General features: G+C 48.1%; 1 protein-coding gene across 1 annotated transcript in view; it reads left to right on the top strand.

Annotated features, from left to right (window-relative positions):
• The window catches only part of GCN1 (GCN1 activator of EIF2AK4), a 1,783,851-nt gene that overhangs the window by 1,520,745 nt on the left and 239,169 nt on the right, over positions 1 to 23,937 (top strand). The window lies entirely within an intron of this gene.

The following is a 23,937-nucleotide window of genomic DNA, read 5'->3' as shown; positions in this document are numbered from 1 at the left end:
AAGGCTGCTGACTTGTGGGTTGCCAACAGGGCTACTCACAAGGATTCAGGGGTAACTCAGAAAAAGGATGAAGGAAAGCAGCCAAAGAAAGACAAAGAGAATTCAAATAATTCCAATTCCAAAGAGGCCCACAAACAAAATTCTAAGGGTAAGCCACAAGGGAAACCTAATCAGGCTAGTGCACCTTCTGGTCCCAGACCAGAAGGAGGTCAGAACAACCCACCATTCATAAAGACATTTGGGAAATGTTATGTTTGTGGCTCTACTGATCATGTGAAAGGGGATCCCAGATGTAAGGGAAAACCTCCAGGTGTCCACACTGTCTCCTTAGCCTTCGCTCCAGAGGAGGAAGTACACATGGTCAGTGGAAACGTTCAACTACTGGCTGAAGACCCCATTGGCGTCTCAGCTAGTGTATCTTTAGTATCCCTAGGGTTGTGGGAACAGAATTTAGATGTGTATAATTCTATCTCTCCTAATACTAAAGAGTATTATAAAGACAGTGTCCTAGTCAATGGTAGGAAACCCCTGCCATTAGAGACACTGGGGTCGGCATAATTGTGGTGGTCAAATCTTTTTTCAAGGTGGAGGATGTTGCTAAGGCACCCAACGCCTCACCAAGTTAGCTGAGGGCCTGTGCAGATGCTTCCCCCAATTACCAGCTTTCATCCAGTGCAATGAAATGACTGTCAGGATACCTGTGAGTGTACAATCTGAAGTACCAGGAAGGGTGATGTTGGGCAATGATCTGTAAGACCTGGTAGTAGTGACCAGTACTCCCAGATCACATAGTAAAAGATTACAGGAGCTTACCAGACCTGCAAGGGAAAGGACCTTGAGAGGCTCTCCTGAGGAGATGAAAAATAAATCACTCCTACTCCACTGGAGTTACTATTTCCAAGCAACCGAAAGCAAAGGGGAAACCCAAGACTTCAAAGAAGAAACCAGCAGAAAGCACTCCAGTGCTGCCAACCTCCTAGGTTGTCCAAAATCACACCTGTGATTCCTCCTCCAGCTGAGGCTGAGAGGTACAACACTGTGTGGTTGAACTAGAGCCTGACGATTCAGATCTAGTAGGTGGTCAAACTCATTGGAGATCTTGACCCTGTGGACCATCCTGAGCTGCAGTCTTTACTGGCAGAAGGTGGCCCCAACAGGGCAGACTTCAGTAAGGGACAAAGAGAATGTCCAATTCTGGAAGGTCTTCGCCGCCAGGCAGCTTCTCAGCTTGAAGAGCAAGAGCCTGGGAAGTATAGGTTGCACTGGGAAGATGGCCTCTTCTATAGTGAACCGACAGTCAACCCCTGGAGACTACAAGAGACTTGTAGTACCCCAAAAGAACAGACTCCAATTCTTGCAACTAGCCCAAGAGATAACTTTGGCTGGTCACTTGAGTTTCAAGAAGGCCAAGGAAAGGCTCTCTCCCTACTTTTATTGGCCTAAAATGGGGGCTGAGGTAGATAAGTACTGCAAGAGTTGCCACACTTGCCAAATCTCTGGTAAGTGGCTCCAAGAACGTGGCACCTCTAGTGCCTCTCCCTGTGGTGGGAGTACCATTTGAGACGGTAGGAATCTACATTGTTGGTCCCCTTGATCCTCCAACTTCTTCAGGCAACAGGTTTATACTTGTTGTAGTGGACCATGCTACTAGGTTCCCTGAAGCAATTCCTATGAGGACTGTTACAGCCCCGCCTGTGGCTAAGGCCCTCCTTGGTAGCCCTCCTTGGTATTTTTACCAGGGTTGGGTTTCCTAAGGAGGTAATATCCGACTGGGGGTTAAATGTTATATCCCACTACATGAAGGCCATGTGGAAAAACTGTGGAGTTACCTACAAGTTCTCAAAAGCATACCACCCTCAGACAAATGGGTTGGTAGAAAGGTTCAACAGAACCATGAAGAGCATGATAGGATTTTTAGAAGACCCCCTTAAGAAAAAGTGGGCTCTTCTACTGCCATGCCTTCTCTTTGCATATAGAGAAGTCCCTCAGGAGGGAGTGGGTTACAGTCCCTTTGAACTTCTCTATGGCCATCCGGTTAGAGGTCCGTTGGCCCTGATCAAGGAGGGGTTGGAGAGTGCTCCTTCCCCAACACCAGTCAGAGTCACTGACTATGTGATAGGGCTCCGGAGGAGAATGTCACACATGATGGCTGAAGCAAGTGATGACTTGAAAGCAGGTCAGGCTCTGGTCAAGCATTGGCATGACCAGAAGGCCAACATGGTTGAGTTTGCTCAAGACCAGCTAGTTCTTGTTTTGGTCCCAACATGGCAGAGGTCCTTGCTGGACAAATGGATGGGACGCTTCAAGGTTGTGGGAAAACTTGGAGAGGTGAACTATCTGGTGGACTTAGGCAATCGTAAGGAGGCTCCTAAGTCTTTCACATCAACCGTCTAAAAGCGTATTTGTCTCCAGACCAGAAATGGGAGCCCTACTTCTAGCTTCAGCTCAAGAGGAGGAGGAGGAGGAGGAGCGTGAACCTCTACCTGACCTCCTCAGAGGCAGACCTTTAGATGAGAAAATAGGAGTGAATCTCTCTTCTAATCTGACACCTGAGCAACAGGAGGAGTGCAAAGTTTTGTTAAATCAATGTGCCCCTCTGTTTTCTCTAGCACCAGGTTTGGCCCCTTGGGGCCAACATGATATCCAAACTGGTGACGGTTTACCTGTCAAAAGCAGGGGCTACAGGATGTCGGAAAATGTAAGAACCGACATCAAAGGAGATGTCAACAAGATGCTTGATCTCGAAGTAATAGAACACTCTACCAATCCATGGTCTAGGCCAGTTGTGTTAGTACCAAAGGCTGGATCCAAGGAGTTGAGATTCTGTGTGGACTATAGAGCTCTAAATGCAGTCACTAAGACTGATGCCCATCCTTTGCCAAGGACAGATGAGCTAGTGGATAGACTTGGCTCAGCCAAGTTCCTCAGCACATTTGATCTCACGTCAGGCTATTGGCAAATAGCCCTGACTGACCATGCCAAGGAGAAAACTGCATTCTCCACCCAAGTTGGCTTATACCAGTTTAAGGTTATGCCTTTTGGACTAAAGAATGCACCTGCTACATTCCAAAGGATGGTTAATCAGGTTCTGAATGGGATGGAGGACTTCTGCATGGCATACTTGGATGACATTGCAGTGTTCAGCCCTACTTGGAAAGAACATGTTGACCAACTAGGATATGTTTTGCAGGCTCTTGAACAGGGCCATCTGACCATAAAGGCGAGCAAGTGCCAGATTGGTCAGAGTAAAGTGGTCTACCTTGGGCATGAGGTAGGAGGTGGTGAAATAAGGCCTTTGCTCAGCAAGATTGAAGCTGTGCAAAATTGGACAACTCCTTCTACTCAGACCCAGGTGAGAGCCTGCCTAGGCCCCACTGGGTACTACAGGAATTTCATTGAGAACTATGGGTCCATAGCTTCTCCACTGAATGTAATCTCCTCTCCTAAGTTCCCTAAAAAGACAAGTGGAATGAGGAGTGCAATCAGGCCTTTGAAAGCCTGAAGAAAGCCCTTTGTCAAGCTCCAGTTCTAAGAGCTCCTGACTGCCACCAACCCTTCATTGAACAAAAAGATGTTTCCAATATAGGTATAGGTGCAGTACTCAGTCAACTGGATGAGAAGGGTAGGGAGCACCCCATTTGTTTCATCAGTAGGAAACTGAAGGAACCTGAAACAAGGTGGGCAACTATAGAGAGAGAATGTTTTGCCATTGTGCGGGCTTTGAAGAAGTTTAGACCATACTTGTATGGATCTACTTTTATCATTCAAACAGACGACCAACCCTTGAGATGGTAAATGCAAATGAAAGGGGAAAACCCAAAACTGCTAAAATGGTCAATCTGCCTCCAAGGGTTTGATTTTACCATTGAGCACAGGTCAGGATGTCACCACCAAAATGCTGATGGTCTCTCTAGGATGTTTATAACCGACTAGGGGTAAGAGATTCATCCAGGATTGGATTAGATCCTCCTGTCCCTTAGTCTAGGGGGAGAAGGGAGCAATGTTAGGGAGAATTCTCATTCTATGGCTAATTTCCCTTACCTATAGAGTCCCCCATCTGCTTTGCTGGATTTGAAGGGTTTGTTTCTTTTTACCTGCTAAGAGTGAGACTCTTTTTTTTCCCCCACTCTTAGGCATTTTTGCTATGTGTTTTCTTGGCTATTTTTGTGTTTAATGCCTATGGGATTCCCTCAACCCCATAGGAACCATCTTTATTCGCATGTGTTACACAGCACCCTCAGTGCAGTGACATAGGGGTGTCGTAGCGACCCCCAACATAGACCCCATACCCTGGGACTGTCTGTCTCCCAGGGCATGTAAAGTCCCAATTGGCTTTACTAGTCCACTCTTATGAACTTAACCAGTACAAACCATCTTACTATGGAAGTACTGAAAAGGGTTAATAGTTTTTCCCTTATGTTCATTTTCGAGGGGGTACCGTAAAGTTCCTCTCTCAAAGGTTTCTGGCCGCAAATATTTCCCTATGGGATTTTTCCCATTGTTCGAGGCTACCACTTCTTCTGACGGCCTCTAACATACCGCCGGTGTATTTTAATATTAACTTTACTCCGGTGGGTTTTATTTGCCAGAACTTTAATATGAATTCTTTCTCGTGTCTTTCTCTAAACTCCTAATCCAGGTCGGGGATCCTTTGTTCGTCCGTTTGGCGGGCTTCTGCAAGAAGCCCTCCTTTCGGCGCCACTGAGTCTGGGGTGGGTCCATTGTGTGGGAGGGGGGAGTAGGATCCTGGACAGGGTTGCCTCCGCAACCCATGTCACACTCTATCCTGATAAACTGGAGGTTCTCCCGCCAAAGTGACCACTCCACTGTGTGAGTGACAGCTAGGCTGTATGAATGGGGGTCTTTTCTGCATAAAAGCAGGGTCCTGAGGACTGGAAGAGCAAGACGTGTTCACTGGAACTACGGTACCGAAGGGGAGAAAAGCCACAGACATCTTCAGCACCTGCACCACCGGTGAAGCCCTGCTGCAGCGCTTCTTCCACACGATGAGAGGAGATCATCTTCACAAGAGCCTTCCTCCCTTGAGCTGGTGGGACAAACCAGTTCACCAATCGCTTCCTCGGACGTGCCTTGGTCGAATCGCCAGTGCCCAGCACTTGGAGGCCGGATAGCAAGGCAGCTATCCACCCGGACCGTAATTTAAAGGAGCGTACCTTTTTTTCGTCTGGCAGCACCGCACCTGGTTTCATCCCTGGGTAGTGCAGTAACTCGGACCTTCCTCCACGTCGAGAGCCTCTCTTGCTCTGCTAGATCACTCAAGCTGCAGGAACTACCAGGAGCAACTGCCACCATAGGAACCACTTCATTTTAAAAGTACATTGTTTTGCCAGGCAGCCCTTTCTTTGCGGTAGCACTAAATGTGTTTTAAATCCTGTACCTACCTGTTGGGTCGGCAGATCCTCTCTCAACATTGTCTTTCGCCTTGCATCGACCTTTTCTATATTTGTTAACCAAAGACTTGACTGCAGCTACAAGAAAATGTTTGCTCCTAAACTCTTGGTCCTGTACCACTGACTCTGGCTCAGGCCCACTGATTCTGGCTGATTTGTTAGATCTGCTCTCACTAGGTTGATTCTCAACTAGAAATGTGTTGATGCACCTGAATCTTCCAATCTCCTCTTACCTTCCGACTGTTTTAACTTGTGAAGTGCCATTTTGCTCAGTTTTCAATTACTTATCTTCTTGCTAAAGTACTACTGTGCATTACTTGTTCACAAAACTTCAGGGAAGTGTTGCTAGGGGGTGTCTGAAGATATTTTGGTTTAACTTGTGCTTTCCCTCCCTTTCGCTAAATTGTTAGAGTGCCATTTGTAGTTGGTTTTCACTGTGCCGTTTTGCTCAGTTTTCACTATACCGCAAACTTTTCTACAATTGACTAGGGAGTTGTGAATACTTTCCTTGACTAAATTTAACTTGGTTTATTAATTGTGATTTATGTGTTGAACTAGACATTTATAAAATAAGCCTATATATTCTTTTTAATACAAGACTTTGGTCAGTGTTTCCTTGTGCCATAGTACTATGGTACCTATCGTGTAAACCCTGAATACTGCTAATCTCCCTCTTGAGATAAGTCTGACTGCTTAGCCACAGCTACCAACTAAATCTTTGTGGTACAGACTGATACCGAAGGGGATTTTTTGCTGCTCTCACCTGTAGTCTTAATCTTCTGTAGTGCTCCCTAAGGGAACTGCACAGGATTCTGCCTAACACTAAGAATCCCTTTGAGGTGGAGGTATTCAAAGATCGTGAGCGCTTTCTCCCCCATGACATGACTTCAACTAATTGGTCATATTCAACAAAGGTGTTTTGGCGAAACAGTTGGGTGCTCTCTCCAAACCCATATCCGACCATGACTGTGTGTTGCGTAGACCCTGTGTGTTGCGTAGGTGCGGAACTCAAACCGTCCTTCTTGACCTAAAAAACCAGATGGACGACGCTAGAGACATGGGTAAACCAGCACTCTCCTACTCCTTGACATATCCGCAGCCTTCGACCTCGTAGATCATGACGTCCTATGCCACCACCTTTCCTCCACTGCCAAATTTTCCCCAGAGGCCACAGCATGGATTACTTCCTTCTTACAAGACAGAACCATGCAAGTATTCTCCGACCCAGCCTCCGCCTCACCAACCATCATACTCTGTGGTGTGCCCCAAGGCTCCTGCCTCTCCCCCACCCTCTACAACATCTTCACATGACCCCTCTTCCTCATACTCTACGCTATGGGCATCTCCTACACCAACTACGCCGACGATGCACAGATCCTCCTCACCCTCACTAGTAACTATGACACCGACTCCCTGACCCTCAACCTATGCAACACCATCCAAGCCTGGATGGCAGACAATGGACTATGCCTCAACTCCGACAAGACTGAACAGCTCCTGCTAGGTTCCCCCGACATGCTAAAAAACCTAGACTCACAATTCAGCCACTTCACCATCGACACCATTAAAATTCCTGTCTCAGATTCAAAACTCTTGGAGTCTACCTGGATTCCAGCCTATCCATGGACAGACAAGTCATTGCAATAGCATCCGCAGCTGCATATCATGCTAAACTTATCAACGCAGTCAGACCCTTTCTCTCCAAAGAGAACTGCACCAACATAGCCAGAGCCATCACCGGCTCTAGGCTAGACTACTGCAATGTACTCTTTCTAGGAACCTCCAATAAAAACCTAGATATGATATGATAGGTTATTTATAACGTGCTTAATACCCAGAGGTTTCTAAGCGCGGACCCGGGGATCGTACCTGTGTTGCTCCATGTCATCTTGCTTCCAAGGCGAGCATGTTGGCCCTGAGCTATCCTCCCGAGACTAGAGAGACTACAAGTCATACAAAACGATGCTCTCCGGGGAGCCCAAGGCATTGCCAAAAGAGAACACATTTCTGAGGCCAGGAAACTAGCCCACTGGCTCCCAATAAAGGAAAGGATAGTCTTTAAAGCTCTGACACTGACCCACAAGTGCATTCACCTCACTGCTCCAGCCTACCTCTCAAAATGAATCCACCCCGTCTCCACTACCAGGCCAACTAGATCACTGTATACCAACATGCTCTCTGTGCCACTAGTAAAAAAAGCCAGAGCAGGGGAAACTGGATCCACCCATCTCGCACCCATTCACTGGAATACCCTACTTCCTACAATCCGAGGTGAGGCCTCCCTCACCACCTTCCGCAAAGCTATGAAAACCATCCTCTTCTCATAAGACCCTGCACCTTAGCAAGAATACTTACCACATGACCCAATGCATAAACTGTAACAAAATGACCAAGTGCAATGTCTGTAACAACAGCATTATGTTCTGTAATATCCATAATGTATCAACGATCGCTACTATGCCTGTACCTGTGTAACTAAGTTCTTGCAAGTAACAACGCCTCAATGCCCTTGGGCTGCTTGCACGCTATATAAATATAAATAAATTAAATAAATACATACATTTATACCCAGGTCGTGAGGAGAACCCCACAGTAAGGACAGGTGTGAGGGTCAGGAGGACAACATCCTATTTGTTTTATCATTCTTCCATGAGTCCCAGAGCACTGCCAAGGTCGGGTGGGTTTTGAGGTTACCAGGGAGTTCTTTAATCTGGGTCCAGAGGAGGTCCCGGACCTTCCTAGGATGAATGAGGGTGTCCTCAATATATGTCTAAAAGGTGCGCATTGTGTCTCTCATGTGTTCCAACATTACCCTAGGCTGGGCTGCCTTATAGTATTGCCTGAAGTCCCGGAGACCAAACCCCCCACCGGATTTCGGGACAGTCAAGGTCGCATGTTTAACCCTTGATCTTTTCCCATTCCAAATAAATCGTTGGACCAGGGCGTGCATTGTCGAGAAAAAATGTCTGGGATAATGGTGGGGAGGGCTGAAAAAAGGTCAAGACTGGGTAGAATGTTCATTTTGATCGAGGCCATTCGGCCAAACCATGAAAGAGTCTGAGGGGCCCAGCGTAAGAGATCCCCAAGATAAAAGTAGAGGATCGGGCAGAAGTTCAACTCAAAGAGGGCTCCCAGGTCCCTAGGCATGCGAATTCCCAGGTATGGGGAGGCTTTTCCTTCGATTCTCATGCACCCTATCGCATTCCTTCCCCTAATTTCTTGGGCATGTTCCCACAGCGAACTACCGTGATTTCCTGATCCAGCCCGATGACGATGGCCAGAGGCTCCATCACCAGGGCATACAAGAGGGGGGAGATGGGGCAACCCTGGCAAATCCCTCTGGAGAGGAGGGGGGACGACACAGAGCAGTTTACCGCTACTTTAGCCGAGGGACCATTATACAATGTTGCAATCCACCAACAGAATTTGTTGCCCAGGCCCATCTTTTGCAAGACCTTACCCATGTATGGCCATTCGACCCTGTCGAAGGCCTTTTCAGAGTCCAGAGAGTAGATAGGCTTGCAATCACTTACTGGAGGCTTTGTGCATCAGGTCAAAAGTCTTTCTTATATTATCTGCCTCCTGCCTGGGATAAATCCAACCTGGTCTCCGTGGACCAGCAAAGGGAGGTATTGGGCCAACCTATTAGCGAGTAGCTTCGCAAGGATTTTCACATCCGTGTTGAGAAGGGAAATGGGGTGGTAGGACTGGCACTGTGCTGGGACTTTTCCCTCTTTAGGAATAACCACAATGCGGGCCAATAGCATGGATTGGAGCAGGGATCCCATTTCCAGGGCTGCGTTAAATAATTTGGCCATGAACGGGGCCAGGGTGGAGCGGAAAGACTTATAGAAGTGAACAATGAAACCATCATCACCCGATGTGGTGCCTGCCTTTAGAGTTCCAATGGTGTCTGTTATCTCCTGGGGAGTGATGGGCTGCTCGAGGGGGTCGGCCTTCTCTTGGGGGGGAGAGGGGGCAAGGTTTGGAAGGGAGTCGAGAAACTGGTTAGCGTCGGTTCCATCTCCAGTGTATTCTGACTTATAAAGTTGATTGTAATACAAGTGGAACTGTTCCGCTATCAGGGAGTCATCTGTAAGTTTAACTCCCTGTGGGGAGCGCAATGAGTCTACTCTCCTACTGTTCCTGAGTTACCTCAACCTCCAAGCGAGAATCCTGTCCGCCTTCTCCCCCTTTTCCATGCATCTATGTTGCATGGGGTGTACTGGGTCTGTGGTAAAAGTGACTAGGTAAAGTAAATGGCAACTTTACCTTTCTCTGGGGGACAGTAGTCCGCCCCAGCGAAATGGAGTCAGAGGGCAGTCTTAAAGACAACCCTGGGTTACTACACTGAAGGTGTTGTGTAACCCATACAAGAACAGGGGCACCTGGAGTAGTGTGCTCCAGTGCCCAAGATCACACAACGAGTAAAAACACATGGGTCAAAACACATGTAAGAGTGGAAAAAGGATGTACACTCTTACCAGGTGGAAAAATAAACTCCAGAAATCCAGCAAAGCTGCTGGGGGACTCGCTAGGTGAGGGAAATTAGCCCTAGAAGGAGAATTCTCCCTAACAAAGGGCCAATGGACCTCTAATGGATGACCATAGAGCAGCTCAAAGGGGCTGAAACCAACCCCTTCCTGAGGGACTTCTCTATAAGCACAGAGAAGGCATGGCAGTAGAAGGTCCCACCTTCTTCTAAGTGGCTCCTCTAAAGCACCAATCATGCTCTTCATACTTCTGCTAAACCTCTCCACCAACCCATTGGTTTGGGGATGGTAGGCTGTTGAGAACTTGTAGATCACTCCACAGTTTTTCCACATGGCTTGCATGTAGTGAAATAACATTGGTCCCCCTGTCTCAGATAACCTCCTTAGGAAAACCAACCCTGGCAAAAATACCAAGGAGGGCCTTAGCCCCTGCCCGAGCAATAACAGTCCTCATAGGTATGGCTTCAGGATACCTGGTATCCTGCTCTACCACAACCAATATAAATTGGTTGCCTGAAGATGTGTAAGGGTCAAGGGGACCAACAATGTCAATCCCTACCCTCTCAAAAGGAACTCCCACCACTGGGAGAGGCACCAAGGGTGTCACGTTCTTGGCTCGACTCTTGCAAGAAGTCTGACAAGTGTGACAGCTTCTACAGAATGTATCTACATCAGACCCCATCTTGGGCCAGTAGAACTACAGAGAAATCCTCCAATTGGTCTTCTTAAAACTTAAGTGACCAGCCAGAGGAATCTCATGGGCTAACTGTAGAAACTGGGGTCTCACCACCTGGGGCACTACAAGTCTTCTGTAGTCTCCTGGGGTAGACTCAATAGGCTCACTGCAGAGGAGGCCATCCTCCCAGTACAACCTGTGCTTCACTGGCTCTTGCCCTTCCAGCTGGGAAGCTGCCTGTTGGCAAAAACCTTCAAGAGCAGGGCACATTCTTTGACCTCTGCTGAAGTCTGCCCTAGATGGTCCACCTTCTGTAAGCAAAGTCTGCAGCTCAGGATAGTCTTTAGGATCCAGATCTCCAACATAGGGTTCTTTCAGCTCTATTTCACCAGTAGCCGTTTGACCACTTTCTGGTTGATCCTCCCACTCAGCCTCAGCTTTTGGAGGAGGTCACTGGTGTGACCTTGGACAGTCCTCTAGGGATGTCCTTGTCCTTTAAACAGGTGTGATACCTTTCTTCTTTCCTGAGACCTTGAGTTTCCCCTTGGTCTCTTTCTTTGGCTGGAATTAGATGGGTGTCCTTCCTGCAGACTGGGAGTTCTAGGTACTTCTGTAACTTCCCATTGAGAGTCATCTTAAGGTTTCCTTTGGCCAATCTAGTTTGCTCCTGCTTCCCTTTACTGAGAGGCCTGGGGGTGCTTGATACAACTCCAAGAGTTTTTCAGTCCTTCCCCAACAGGACTTTCCCAGGCACCTCATTATGTACACTGACAGGTATTCTTACAGTCATATTATCGCATTGAATGAGAGCTGGCAGTATTGGAACCATATGAATTGGGCATCCACCAAGTTTAGTGGGACCCTTGGGTGGCTCGGCAACATCCCCAGGCTTGAACAAACATTCATCCATCACTCACCACTGTAATGCTGGTCCCAGTGTCTCTAATGGCAGGGGTATCCTGGCCGTTTACAAGTACACTGTCCTTGTAGTATTCTTTTGTGCTATCTGGAATAGAGTTATACACATCTACATTCTGCTGTTCACACAGACCCAAGGACACTAAAGAAAGACTGGCTGAGACTCCAATGGGGTCTTCAGCCAATAGTTGAAAGTTACCACTTACCATATGAACTTCTCCCTCAGGGATGAAGGCTAAGGAGGCAGTGTGGACCCCTGAAGGTTTACCCTTACATCTGGGATCCCCTTTCACATGGTCAGTTGACCCACAAGCATAACATTTACCAAATGTTCTTTGGAATGGGGCATCTGCTGACCTCCCCTCTGGTTTAGCACCGGAGGTTTCACTAGACTGACCTGGTATTCCCATGTGGCTTACCCTTTTTCTGTTTGTGGCCCCCTTTTGGGTGGTTGGAATTAGAATTTTCTTTTCCATCTTTCTTGTGCCGTTTCCCCTCATCTTTGTGAGTAGCCTCAGAGTCCTTGTGAGTGGCCCTGTTGGCAACCCACAAGTCAGCAGCATTTGCTAACTTTTTGGGATCAATCACATTTGAGTAAGCCAAGTACTGTCTCCGCTCAGGAGAGCAGGCATCAAACATAGATTCTAACAAAAACAGATTTCTCATTCTTTAAAAGGTATTCACTCTGCAACCCTGAGCCCAACCATCTAAGTTTTTCAAACATACACATGCCCAGGTATCCCAAGGGGTACCATCAGTCTTTTTGAGGGTCCTAAACCTCTTAAGGTACTGGGAAGGAGTTTTCCCAAATCTGGCTATCAAAGCCAGCTTCACATTCTCATACTTGTCTTTCAAGTACACCCACCTCCATTAGAGCATCAGTTGTAACCTGGGGGAGCCTAGACAAAAGCCAGAGAATCGGCCGAATCCCTGCGAGACCCTGAATTCCATGATTGTACTCAAAGGCACCCAACCAATCCAAAATATCAAGTTTCACATCATGCATACTCCCTGCTTCTTTAGGCAGGCAAGGCCTCGTGGGACTGGAAAACCTAGAGGACCCTGAGAGGAAAGCATTTCCCACTCTGGCTGGGTTGGAGGAGGGCCTCTAGGTGCCAGCAGACAGCGGCAGCAGCAGCGGCTCAGCCCACAAAGCCGCTTTTATTTCTGCTTCCACGACTCCCTGTTTGGAGGACGGTTGACCAAGCATTGGGCCCAATGGCAGTGATTACCTCTGATGCCAGAGTCTGGTGGGGTTACTGTCTGCTTTCTTACAAAGTCCCCCGGACAAGCCCCCACCACCACCTTGAAAACCGGAGCAGGAGTTCCAGCAAGAACTGCAAGCCCTAGTTTTGAAGGATGCCATAGAGGAGGTACTGCCCAGGCAGAGGGTCGGGCTAGTATTCCAGGTATTGCCTGGTACTTAAGAAAGTCGGAGGTCTCCGTCCCATTTTGGACCTCAGGGCTTTGAACAAATTCCTGAGGAAAGACAAATTCAAGATGGTGATGTTGAGCAGAATTATCCACGCTCTCGAGTTATGGGACTGGCTGGTGTCCATAGATCTTCAGGACACTTACGCATGTGCTCATGAATCAGAAGCACAGGAAGTTTCCTCAGATTCCTCAGAGGACACACACCATCAGTTCAAGGTGCTCCTCTTTGGGTTGACCTCCACGCAGAGTATCTTCAAGCTCATGGCGGTAATCACGGCTCACCTCAGGAGATCCAACGTCAAATGTGTTTCAGTACCTGGACGACTGGCTGAACCGAGGGAGGTTGTCGGAGCCGGTTTGTCCCATCGTGGGGACACCTTTTCACTTCTCCACAGGCTGGGCTTCTCCCTGAACTTGCAGAAGCCCCACACAAGACTAGCACATAGGTTCCAGTTCATCAGAGCAGTTTTAGACACTCGGGCAGGGTTTTCCTCCCCAGGAGAGGGTCACCAGCATTGCACAGATGGTACAACTGTTTTAGAACCACCCCATTTTACCAGCAGCTTCCTTTCTCCGCCTCGTAGGTCTCCTGGCCTCCTATATCTTTATTGTACCAGGTGCCAGGCTGCGTATGCGATCTTAGCAATGGCTCCTGCAAGGTCAGTGGTCCCAGTACTTCAGCACTTTGGGGGACGTTCTTAGGGTGTCAAGGTCTGTGGTCAATGACTTTTCTTGGTAGGTCAGCAGCAGCAACATCATGCTGGCTATGGGTCCCTTTTGGCCTCGGTCCTAGTGGTCACGAATGCATCCTTGAAGGGTTGGGGCGCTCACTGCAAGGACTTGCAGGTGAGCGGTCTTTGGTCAGCGATGGAGGCCAGGTGGCACAACAGGCTGGAGTTGCGAGCCATCAGGTTAGTACTGAAGGTGTTCGTACCTTCTCTGAAGGGGAAGCATGTTCTGATATTGACGGACAATACAGTGGCCATGCACTAGATTAACAAGCAGGTTGCCGTGTGCTCCCTAACCCCTTTGCAGAGAAGCGATGCAGCTGTGGTTCTGGCTATTGGAATACCAGATCAGTCTCTGCAGTTCATCTAGCCGAGACAGAGAACAGTTTGGCAGATGCCCTGAGCCGGCAGAACATGGTCTCGCATGAGTTGGAAGTATGCCAGGACAGGAGGGCCTAGAGGTCTTCTCTCTCTGGGGTACCCCAGTGGTGGATCTGTTTGCCACGGAGTCCAACAGGAAGTGCGGATAGTTCTGCTCAAGGGAATTCCCAGCAAACGGCGCACTTGGTATGCGTTTCTAGTGGACCGTACATTTCCTCTCCATTATACTTTCTCTCCGATTCTTGTCATTACATGGATTCTCTGGAGGTTTCGAGTAACCCTGATCCAAATCGCCCCGGATTGGGCGAGTAGGACATAGTACTCAGACCTTCTAGATTTGACAATCTGCCCACCTCTCCGGTTGCCTCACAGCCCGGATCTCCAATCACATACGGAAGGGTGGGTGCTCCACCCCAACCCGGAATCCCTCAACCTACATGCGTGGCTCTTGAGAGGATGAGATAAGATGACTGGGGCCTCTCATGAGGTACTCTTGGTGCTTCTGGCTTCATGCAGTCAACGAGATCACTGTATGCTTGCAGGTGGAGATGATTTGAGGCGTGGTGCAGGGAACACGAGATTGACCCTATCTCTTGCCCCACCACTACAGTGATGGAGATCCTTCTGTCACTGGCCTCTTCAGGCCTTCAGGTCAACAGAGTCAAAGGACACTTGGCAGCTTTGTCTGTGTTCAAAAGGTCTCCAGATCAAGGGTCTTTCTTCACGATTCCGGTTATGGCCCAATTCCTTAAATGCCTTGTGAATAAGCTTCCGCCTACTGCCATTGTTCCTGATTGGCATCTGAATCTGCTCCTCACATTTCTTATGACAGGCGCTTTTGAGACATTGCATTCTTGTTTACTGCGGTTGTTCACCTTGAAAACCACTTTCCTGGTGGCCATCACTTCAGCCAGGCGGATCAGAGAGCTGCAGGCCCTCTCTTGTAAGCCACCGTTCCTCTGCTTTTTTCGTGAAAAGGTTACCCTTAAAGTGAGGCCCTGGTTTCTGCCTAAGGTAGTGTATGAATTCCATCTCTCCCAGGCAGTCGATCTTCCAGTATTTTATCCACCTCCGCACCACTCTAAGGAGCAACAGCGTTTTGACAGGCTAGAAGAGTGTTGAGCTTTTACATAGCCAGGACAGTGGAGTACAGGAATGTAGACCAATTGTTTGTGGCTGTATCCATATCCAGAAATGGTTTGGCAGCATTGAAGCAAACCATGTCACGATGGAGCACACCATGTATTTCTGAGTGCTATCACAGCGCAGACAAGGAGTTGCCCCCTGGCATCAGGGCCCATTCCACCATAGGGTTTTCTGCCTCTACGGCGCTGCAAAGAGGAGTACCAGTCATGGATATCTGCCTGGCCGTGACCTGGTCTTCGCTTTATGCATTCCCAAAACATTACAGTCTGGCTGTCGCCTGTGGGGCTTATGCTTGCTTTGGAAGGGCTGTACATTTTCATCCTGCCTCCATTAATTCTACTGCTTTGGGAATCTATCTGATGGATAATCCGCAGGAAAAAGGCAATTCATTGAAGAATTTAACTTACCGTAATGTTCTTTCTGTGGATTCTTATCCCGCAAATTCCTCATTGCCACTCCCATCCATTCCCGCTAAGAAAGCTTCTTCTCTTACATGAATTTATAAAGAACACGTTCACCCTAGGGCATCATGGTGCTAAGCAAGTTACTTGCTAAGCTCAGACCCTCTGATAATTTAGACAGAGAACGGTCTTCAGTAGCCGACAGAAAGGAAGATGGTCAGCAGTTGCCCGAAGACAGACTGGAAGAGTTCCTGCAGCTAGCTGCAGCAACAGAAAACGCATGCCCACCAACACGTGCAAGGCACACCCGAGGAACATAGGGGCGAAACCTGCACTGTAGGTACTCAGCACCCCGGCCATTGAAGGCCGGTGCACTATGCACATATATTTGAACTGCACCCTCTGGGCCACAGTGAGCCAGTGCATCTGCCGGAGCACCAGAGAGATGAACATCCGATAAGGGGTACACGCCACCAGCCTAGCTGCCGCATTCTGCAGCACTTGGAGGCAGTGGATAAGATATAATGGGTGGGCTAGGTAGACCGAATTGCAGCAGTCTAGAATACTCGGCACCAGTGCCACCACTACTGGTGCATGAAATTGTGGGGGGAGAAACCCCAGATCCCTACGCAAAACTCAACTTGTAGTGCCTGGACTAACACACAGAGGCCACCTGGGCCTCCAAGGAGAGGGAGGAGGCGATTTCTACCCCCAAATTCTTCACAAAGGAATCCTGCCTAGGGTAAGGGCCAAGAGAGGAAGGCCAAAAGGCAGAGGTCCGAAGAGACGGAAGGGGGGCCGTTTAACTACATCCAATTGTTGCCCACCCACTACCCCATTTCCTCCAGGTAACTGCACAGCTGAGACCCCTGAGTAGGATGGGAAAGATCAAGCCGCAGAATAATATGGGTATCATCGGCGTTAGAGTAACCGCAGAGGCTGTGGGAGTGGATGAGCCTAACCAGGGGCTGGATGTAAACATTAAATAGCATAGAGGACCATGCGGAACCCTGGGGGGAGGGGGGGGGGCACAAAAGACAGAGGAGCAGACACCGGCCGAAAAGGTGGGAACAGAGTTTGTACCAGATCAGCAAGAAAAGCAGAGTACCAAGATGGAACCTGTACAGTGATCACACCCCGGCCAGGTGAACAAGCAGGATCCGGTGACGACAGTATCGGAGGCCACTGAAAGTTCTAATAAAACTAGGGCCCCAATCCGAGGGATGTGCCAGGTCATCCACCACCAAAACCAGCACACTCTCGGTGCCTCGACCGTTATGGAAACCAGACTGGAATGGATCAAAAAACATTGAAGATTCCAGAAAGGAGCTCAGGAGGGCAGAAATCAAAGACTCCAAAAGCTTGATAAAGAAAGCGAGTAGTGAATTAGGATGGAAATTAGCAGGGCACGCTGGATCCAAGGAAGGATTCAAGAGAGGAATCGCCAGTGCACGTGTCAGCTGTGATGGAAGACCCCCGACTGAGTGGTTAATTGCTTGAGTCTCCCAAGGGTCAATAGTCAGCATTATATCCTTGCACGCCACCAAAAGAATAGGATCTAAGGCTGATGAAGATTTAAGCATGGATGTTGCCTTTACAATCTCCTCTGCTAAGAACAGAGGGAAGGTAGCCCATGACCTCAAAGAAGGGCAGACAGACGCAGCTACAGGCCTCCCTCCCCGGACTTGGGCCTGAGAGTGCACTCAAATTGTGAATAGTTGCAATTTTCTCGGTGGAAAAAGCTTGAGAGTCACAAAGCCCCTGTGAGGGGACAACCCCCACCAGGGCCACAGTAGGGGAGGATAGTGAACGTACCAGCTCAAATATCTCCCTAGGCTGTTTAAGAGCAGCATCTGCTCTTTGCAGCCACAACTGCATCATGAAATACAGTTGTTGCCTGACGCAAAAGGGCTCGATCCGCCTGAAGGTAAGAGCCTCTCCATTTACATTCAGCCTGCCGCTGCTTAAGACTGAGAAGTTTTAACACATCATCAAACCATAGTTCAGATTGGCGAGCAGGCTGACTAGATAGACTGACAAGGGCTGGCTGCCTCAGTGAACACCTGGGCCAAAGACGTCAGGTCCACCACTGGCAGGGCCTGGCACCTAGATAATATGGACTAAGACACAGCAGCTCTGTTAACCGATCGCCAGCTACGCTTGCAGATTTTGGGTTTAGAGCGGACCTGGTAGGGGGTTTCTACCTTAATACAGCAAGGAATCGCATAGTGGTTGGACCATACCAATTGGAGGGCAGGGAAAACTAAAACTGAAGTGGGTGGTGAAAAAATCAGTGTATTTCCCCAAACAATGAGTTGCACCTGATACCAGTTGACCTAACTCCAGAACCCCCCCTATTCCACAAAAATGTAAAAGACACTGTTCCGCTAGAGTTTATCTTTAAAGTAACCCCCCCCCCTATTAGATTGTTAAATGTAAGCTGCAATTCAGCCACCAAGTTTAGAAATGACTCACAAAAAAGAACCGTAAGGAGGTCAAGATATGAAAGGATTGGGAGGGTGTGGCATCTGCAGTAGGTGGTGGCCTTCTCTTAGGAAGGAAGTGATGTTGATGGTTCTTTTTGGTTTAAAGTCCGAACTCCTACTCTCCTACAATAAAAATAAGGGCATTTGTAGGTTTATCCCAGTTGGGATTTGTTTTTATGTAATTCTCAGTTGGCTATTTGGCCAGCTTTTTCTTGCTGGTTTTCCTATGCAGTGACTGATCTCTGGTGCGGGGAGCATTGAGGTACGGGGTGTAATGACGCAGTATATGTACGATGCCCAACGTCCCGTCCGGAGCCGATGATTGAGCGTCAAGGCAGATCAACAGCATTCCATGTCCACTACGCCCTCTATCGAAGGATTTTCCAAGCAGCTGAAGCTGGAAGGGGATACATAACTGACGAGGCATCTGCGGGAGAAGAATCCCCAGAAATAATATTACGGTAAGTATTTTCGCCTTCGATGCCATGGTTAATATTTTCGACCAAATGTCAAACGGCCTTGCCCTTGCTTATGCAGGTGCTGGAGGGGCACATTACTTTACTGACCAGGCAGAGTTGGTCACCTTGGCTGAAGGCCATCACGAAGCCAGTGGCCTGTACACCTCTCTGAACTTGGAGACGCAGCAGGCTTACCCCTATGGTCATGCGAACAATAAATATTGTGCCCTGGTGGATAGGGTGGTAGATGCCTTGGCTGGAGTGCTCCAGCCAAGCCCGTGTCAGGCTAGGACCTCAGATATCCTGGACGAAGGACTTTATACTGTGAGGGCCATGCCCTTTCATGTGGCTATTGCTGAACCCATCGCCACCTTGTGGCAGAGACCATGCACTGCACCCTGCCACCCCCCTGCTGATCTCCGACTTGGCCAAGAAGTACAGGCTCGGCAAGGGGAGATCCAGCTTATCGCTCCACCCACCTCCATCTGTTCTCCTGACCGATAGAAGCTCTTTTCTTCCGGTAGTATGGCCTTGAAAGTGGTTAACACTTCTTGTGGATTTGCCAAGTCTTAGTTTGGCTTGGGGTCTGCTGTTGATGGAGCCACTGTGAGAAGGCTGAAGGTGTCTGTCTAGCTAGTTCCCGGGGATCTGTCACCCAAGTGGCCAGGACACGGCCATCGCTATTGGACCCAGTTCCTGAGGGTGGACCATTGAGGGAGGATCACCTGGATGGGGGGGTCCTGTGGGAGTGGGACTCAGACGGGTGAGACACGGTATCCCCCTTCCTTTGACACATTTTCCCCATCATCTCACGTAGGACATTCAAAACCACCGCCCCCGCCCCACTTTTTCGAACACGAACACTTTCGCACAACACAAAGGACAACGGATTAACACAAGACCTGTTTACCTGACACGTCCCAATACAAGAGTCAGGCTAAGTCGGGCAATTAATCAGAATCACACACAACTGACGGCCCTTTGCCTTCCCCCACGGGGATAAACGGTGGAGCCTGTTGGGTCAGATTTTCATAGTAATGATAAATCTTCCTGACCGGTTTCAACCCCAGAACATTTAGCTTTGCTGGTGAATTATTATAGCTTTATAGACCTGCAGCGAGGGCCGTTTCGGGCGTTATGGGCCCTGAAGACCGAGTTAATGAGGTATGAGGGACCATAACGCCCGGTACAGCCCGAGCTGCAGGTCTATAAAGCTATTAGAACACCCTCACTGTTCAATTAAAGTTGAATAAATGAGACATGTTTAATTGAAGTACAAAAAATTGCAAAATGATCAATAAACGTTGCAGACATTTTTTATACTTCCATTCATTTTTTTATAGGGTGGTGGAAGGTGCTAGGCTGGGAGGAGTATGTTAATAAAGTGTAATCAGGTGTGTCTATGCCTGCTTCCTCCTTTAATTAAGCTTAACTGAGGTGTGCTTTTTTAATCCCCCCTCCACTCAAAAATGTAACCTTCCCATTACTCAGCAGATTCATGCAGTTACTATACTATGCATCTCACAAATGCATTTGCACGTTCATGCCACAAACAGGTGATTTCACTAACATTTCTGTGACTTTCTGTAACACTGCCATATCCCTGCCCCAATACACGCTCAGAGGTGCGTGCAAAACTCATTTTCAATTTCTCCAGAAACACAAAACTTCTCTACACGTGCCACAATTCACACAGCTGCTGATGTCTGCCACTTTTCCACATATTTAAAGGCTTCAATATCTGCATTGAAACCGAAAACGTTCTATTCCCTTTCACTTTCCTGTGGTTCTCCAATGTGCCCCTCTGCGTGGACACAGTGGGTTTCGCAACGTGCATTTCAGAATGGAAAGTTAACTCTTTCCATTCCGAAATGCCTTCCCTGTCTGCACACAGCCCTGAGGGCTCACATTAGTGAATGCACCTCGAACTACGGGCTATAATCAATCTGCGGGCTATACCAGTGCGTATAGCTTGCAGATTGACCAATCAGGATTGCCAAACACCCTCTAGAGTGTTCTAATTTTCCTTATACCTCAGTGAGTGGTAACCTTTTTCCATACTCAGCCTTTTACTCTATTTATGGGTGTCATTATTTAGACTCCCCGTTGTGCCTTTTCATGAGTTGCCCTTTGGGCTCCCCTTTTAACTTTCTCTAGCTACCCTTGTGAGAACTACAGTTCCCAAGGGTAGAAAGGACCTTTGAATCCCTTCTACATATTATTTGGTGAAACTAGCACACCCCGCCTTATGTGGAGTGCTGGGGAGATGCAATGTATCCACTTTCACACTAAAACTGTAACAATTCTGTTTGAGGGACAGGCTTACCTTTAATGGCTGGAGGCAGTGATACATTTTACTAATTCGATGGACCTTTACCAAGGGCTGTGTTCACAGCTGGAGTAAAGGCACCCATGGGTGCTCATTTTACCAAAATAGCCCTGTCCTTTTTTTCGCCATTTTAGTGTTTCTTGTTCTTCCTTCGCCATTTTAGTGTTTCTTGTTCTTCCTTCTGACATCCAGGGTGGGAAATTCCTTTGTGTGATTTGTATCTTCGGCAGGAGTTCCCATCCCCACTCAGGCTCCAGTCCATCAATTAAGGAAGGAAGCGAGGGAGGAGTCTACCACTCAGCAGCTTTTTTGTCTTCCTCATTGCCTGAATGGGGACACATCCCAGTGGGGGGCTGGCTGTACTGATTGGAAAATGTAGGAAGAGAATGCAGAAGTTGTGCTCTAGTTCCTGTTAAATACTCCGAACCTGGAAGCTGAAGACAAGTCGACCACTGTAACCAAAACCGAAGAGGATGGTGAAGGAAAAGCGGCTGAGACAATTTCCAGCAACTGGAGAGCCTGCTGTGTATCCTGAGCCTGCTGTTGCCCTTCCTTCCTTTCGACCTGGGGACTCCGAAAATGACGATCCCGACCCAGACCCTGGTGAGACCCACTAGACTCAAGAAGACCTGCAAGAGACTTTCAAGTTAAATGAGACTTGGCCATTGACGGCCCTGCTCTAGGAAAACTGAACGGTCATATCATGCTGGGAAAGCTTGAGAGTGCTGTGCTCCACGATCCCACCTTAGCCTGTACTCAAAATGTGGGGAAGGGAGACCCAGGCTACCGCATCCTGACGTAGTATTTGAGAACACTGGTTTCTTTTCTTGAGACCTATCCCACACCCCTTTTTTATATTAGTTTTAAGGTTTGGCAATTGGTTTCTTAGTATAGGCCCTTTTATTTGACACAACGCCACTAGGACTGCCTTATTTTTTCATTTGATGGTTGACTCTTGCTCCCATCTTAGATTTAGGTTTAGTTTAGGCTTTTTTCCAACCTGCATACAGCATTCATTGTTCAACACCCTTGAACTGTTGTCACTTGTCTGTCTTACTTGTTGCCACCGTGAGTTCCTTACACCACCCAGTATATTGCAGAAGGGGAGAAATGCGAGAGGGCTTTCAGAGAATGGTGGATGATGGCAAGGAGGTGGCCCAGCAGTCATTTCAGATGGGCCTGGCCGTTGCAGACTATGTTGGCAAATCCATGGGGTCAGCAACTGCCTTAAGGAGACAGGCTTACCTTCACACATCTGGGTTCTCACCCAATGTCCAGAACAAGTTACTGGACATAGTCTTTGACGGCGAGAGCTTTTTCGGTCCCAAGGCCAACGAATCCTGTATGTGTGCAGGTGGAGAATTTGTGGGGCATAGTGTGGGGAGCGTGGGATTGACCCATCTCTTGCCCCACCACTACACTGAGTTCATTTTTGTCACCGGCCTCTTCAGGCATTCAGATCACTACAGTCAAAACATACTTGGCGACTTTGTCTGTGTTCAAAAGGTCTCCGGATCAAGGGTAGTCCTTTACGATCCCGGTAATGGCCCAATTACTGAAGGGCCTGCTGAATAAGTTTCCGCCTGTTCCTTTTGTTGTTCCAGACTGGGACCTTTAATTTGGTTCTCACCTTCCTTATGGCGGCTCCCTTTGAGCCTTTGCATTCATGCTTCATATGTTTTCTCACCTTGAAGACAGATTCCTTAGTAGCCATCAAATCAGCCAGACTGGTCACTGAGCTGCAGGCCTTGACATGCAAGCTGTCTTTTCTTCAACTCTTTAGGGAGAAAGTTACCCTGAAAGTACAGCCAGGATTTTTGCCCAAAGTGTTATCAGAATTTCACCTGTCCCTGGCCATTGACATTCCTGGTTTGAACGTACCTGCACACCACACCCTTTCAATAAGGAGGGGCGGTTCCATAGACTAGACCTGAAAAGGGATCTTGGTTTCTACGTTGCCAGGACGGCGGAGTTTAGGAAGGTGGGCTAGCTGTTTGTAGTCTTCTCCATGGCTAAAAAAGGTTTAGATGTTTCGAAGCAAACAATCTTGCGGTGGATCACGCTCTGCATTTCGGAATGCTACCACAATGCATGGAAGCAACTACCACTAGGCATTGGAGCTCATTCCACTAGAGGGGTGGCTGCATCTTCGGCCCTGAAAAGGGGAGCACCTACCGCTGAGGGACATCTGCTGGGCAGCATCCTGGTCCTTGCTGCATACCTTTACCAAACACTATTTCTTGCATGTAGCCCATGGAGCTGATTCTCGATTTGGGAGAGTGGTTTTGCAAAATGTCCTTTTGAGGCTTTCATCCCGCCTCCATCACTGATGCTGTTTGGGGAGTTTATCTGATGAGGAATCTGCAGGAGAAAGGCAATCCATTGAAGGAGATATGACTTGCTGCAATGTTCTTTCTATGGATTCTTCTCCTGCAGATTCCTCATCACCCTCCAAACCAACCCCGCTATGAAAGTGCTTGCAGTCAATGACTACTTCTCTATTGGAAGAAAGGAGTGAGCTCTTGCTTCTCGGTTTACCTTTCACTTTATTGATAAATACTGCATTCTTCTGCTACCCTTTTCCTCACTTTAAAAAAAAAAAGTTTGGTTTTTGTTCTGAGTTATGGCTCTTTTCTGCCAGATCGTTTGATCTTCCTCCGCTGCTGCTGATCTCAGGGGGAAAAGGTGGGGAACTGAGGTGCAGGGGGATAGTGAGGCAGTATATGTAAAACGTCCCGTCCAGAGCCAACAACTGATACATCGAGGCAAAACGGATCGAGGGCCGAGTCGAGGTGTACTACACCCCCCTGTCGAAATGTTTTCTGAGCAGCTGACGCTGGAATGGATATCTATCTGATGAGGAATCTGCGGGAGAAGAATCCATAGAAAGAACATTACGGTAAGCAATTTCTCCTTTCAGTGGATCTATACCTCCACACCTGTGGTTTTTATGTATGTACTGCTTTATAATATTATTCAAACAGCATGTGCCTCTATGAAAGATCCAATGCTGGAGAAGGAATTCCTTACTTGCCTGTAACTCCTGTTATCCAGCATTGGGATCTTTCATAGATTC

Source organism: Ambystoma mexicanum, chromosome 10, assembly GCF_040938575.1.
Source record: "Ambystoma mexicanum isolate Mex_15411 chromosome 10, UKY_AmexF1_1, whole genome shotgun sequence".
Taxonomy (NCBI): Eukaryota; Metazoa; Chordata; class Amphibia; order Caudata; family Ambystomatidae; genus Ambystoma; species Ambystoma mexicanum.
Note: the sequence above shows the minus strand (reverse complement) of the source record. Positions and strands in the feature narration are given on the sequence as shown.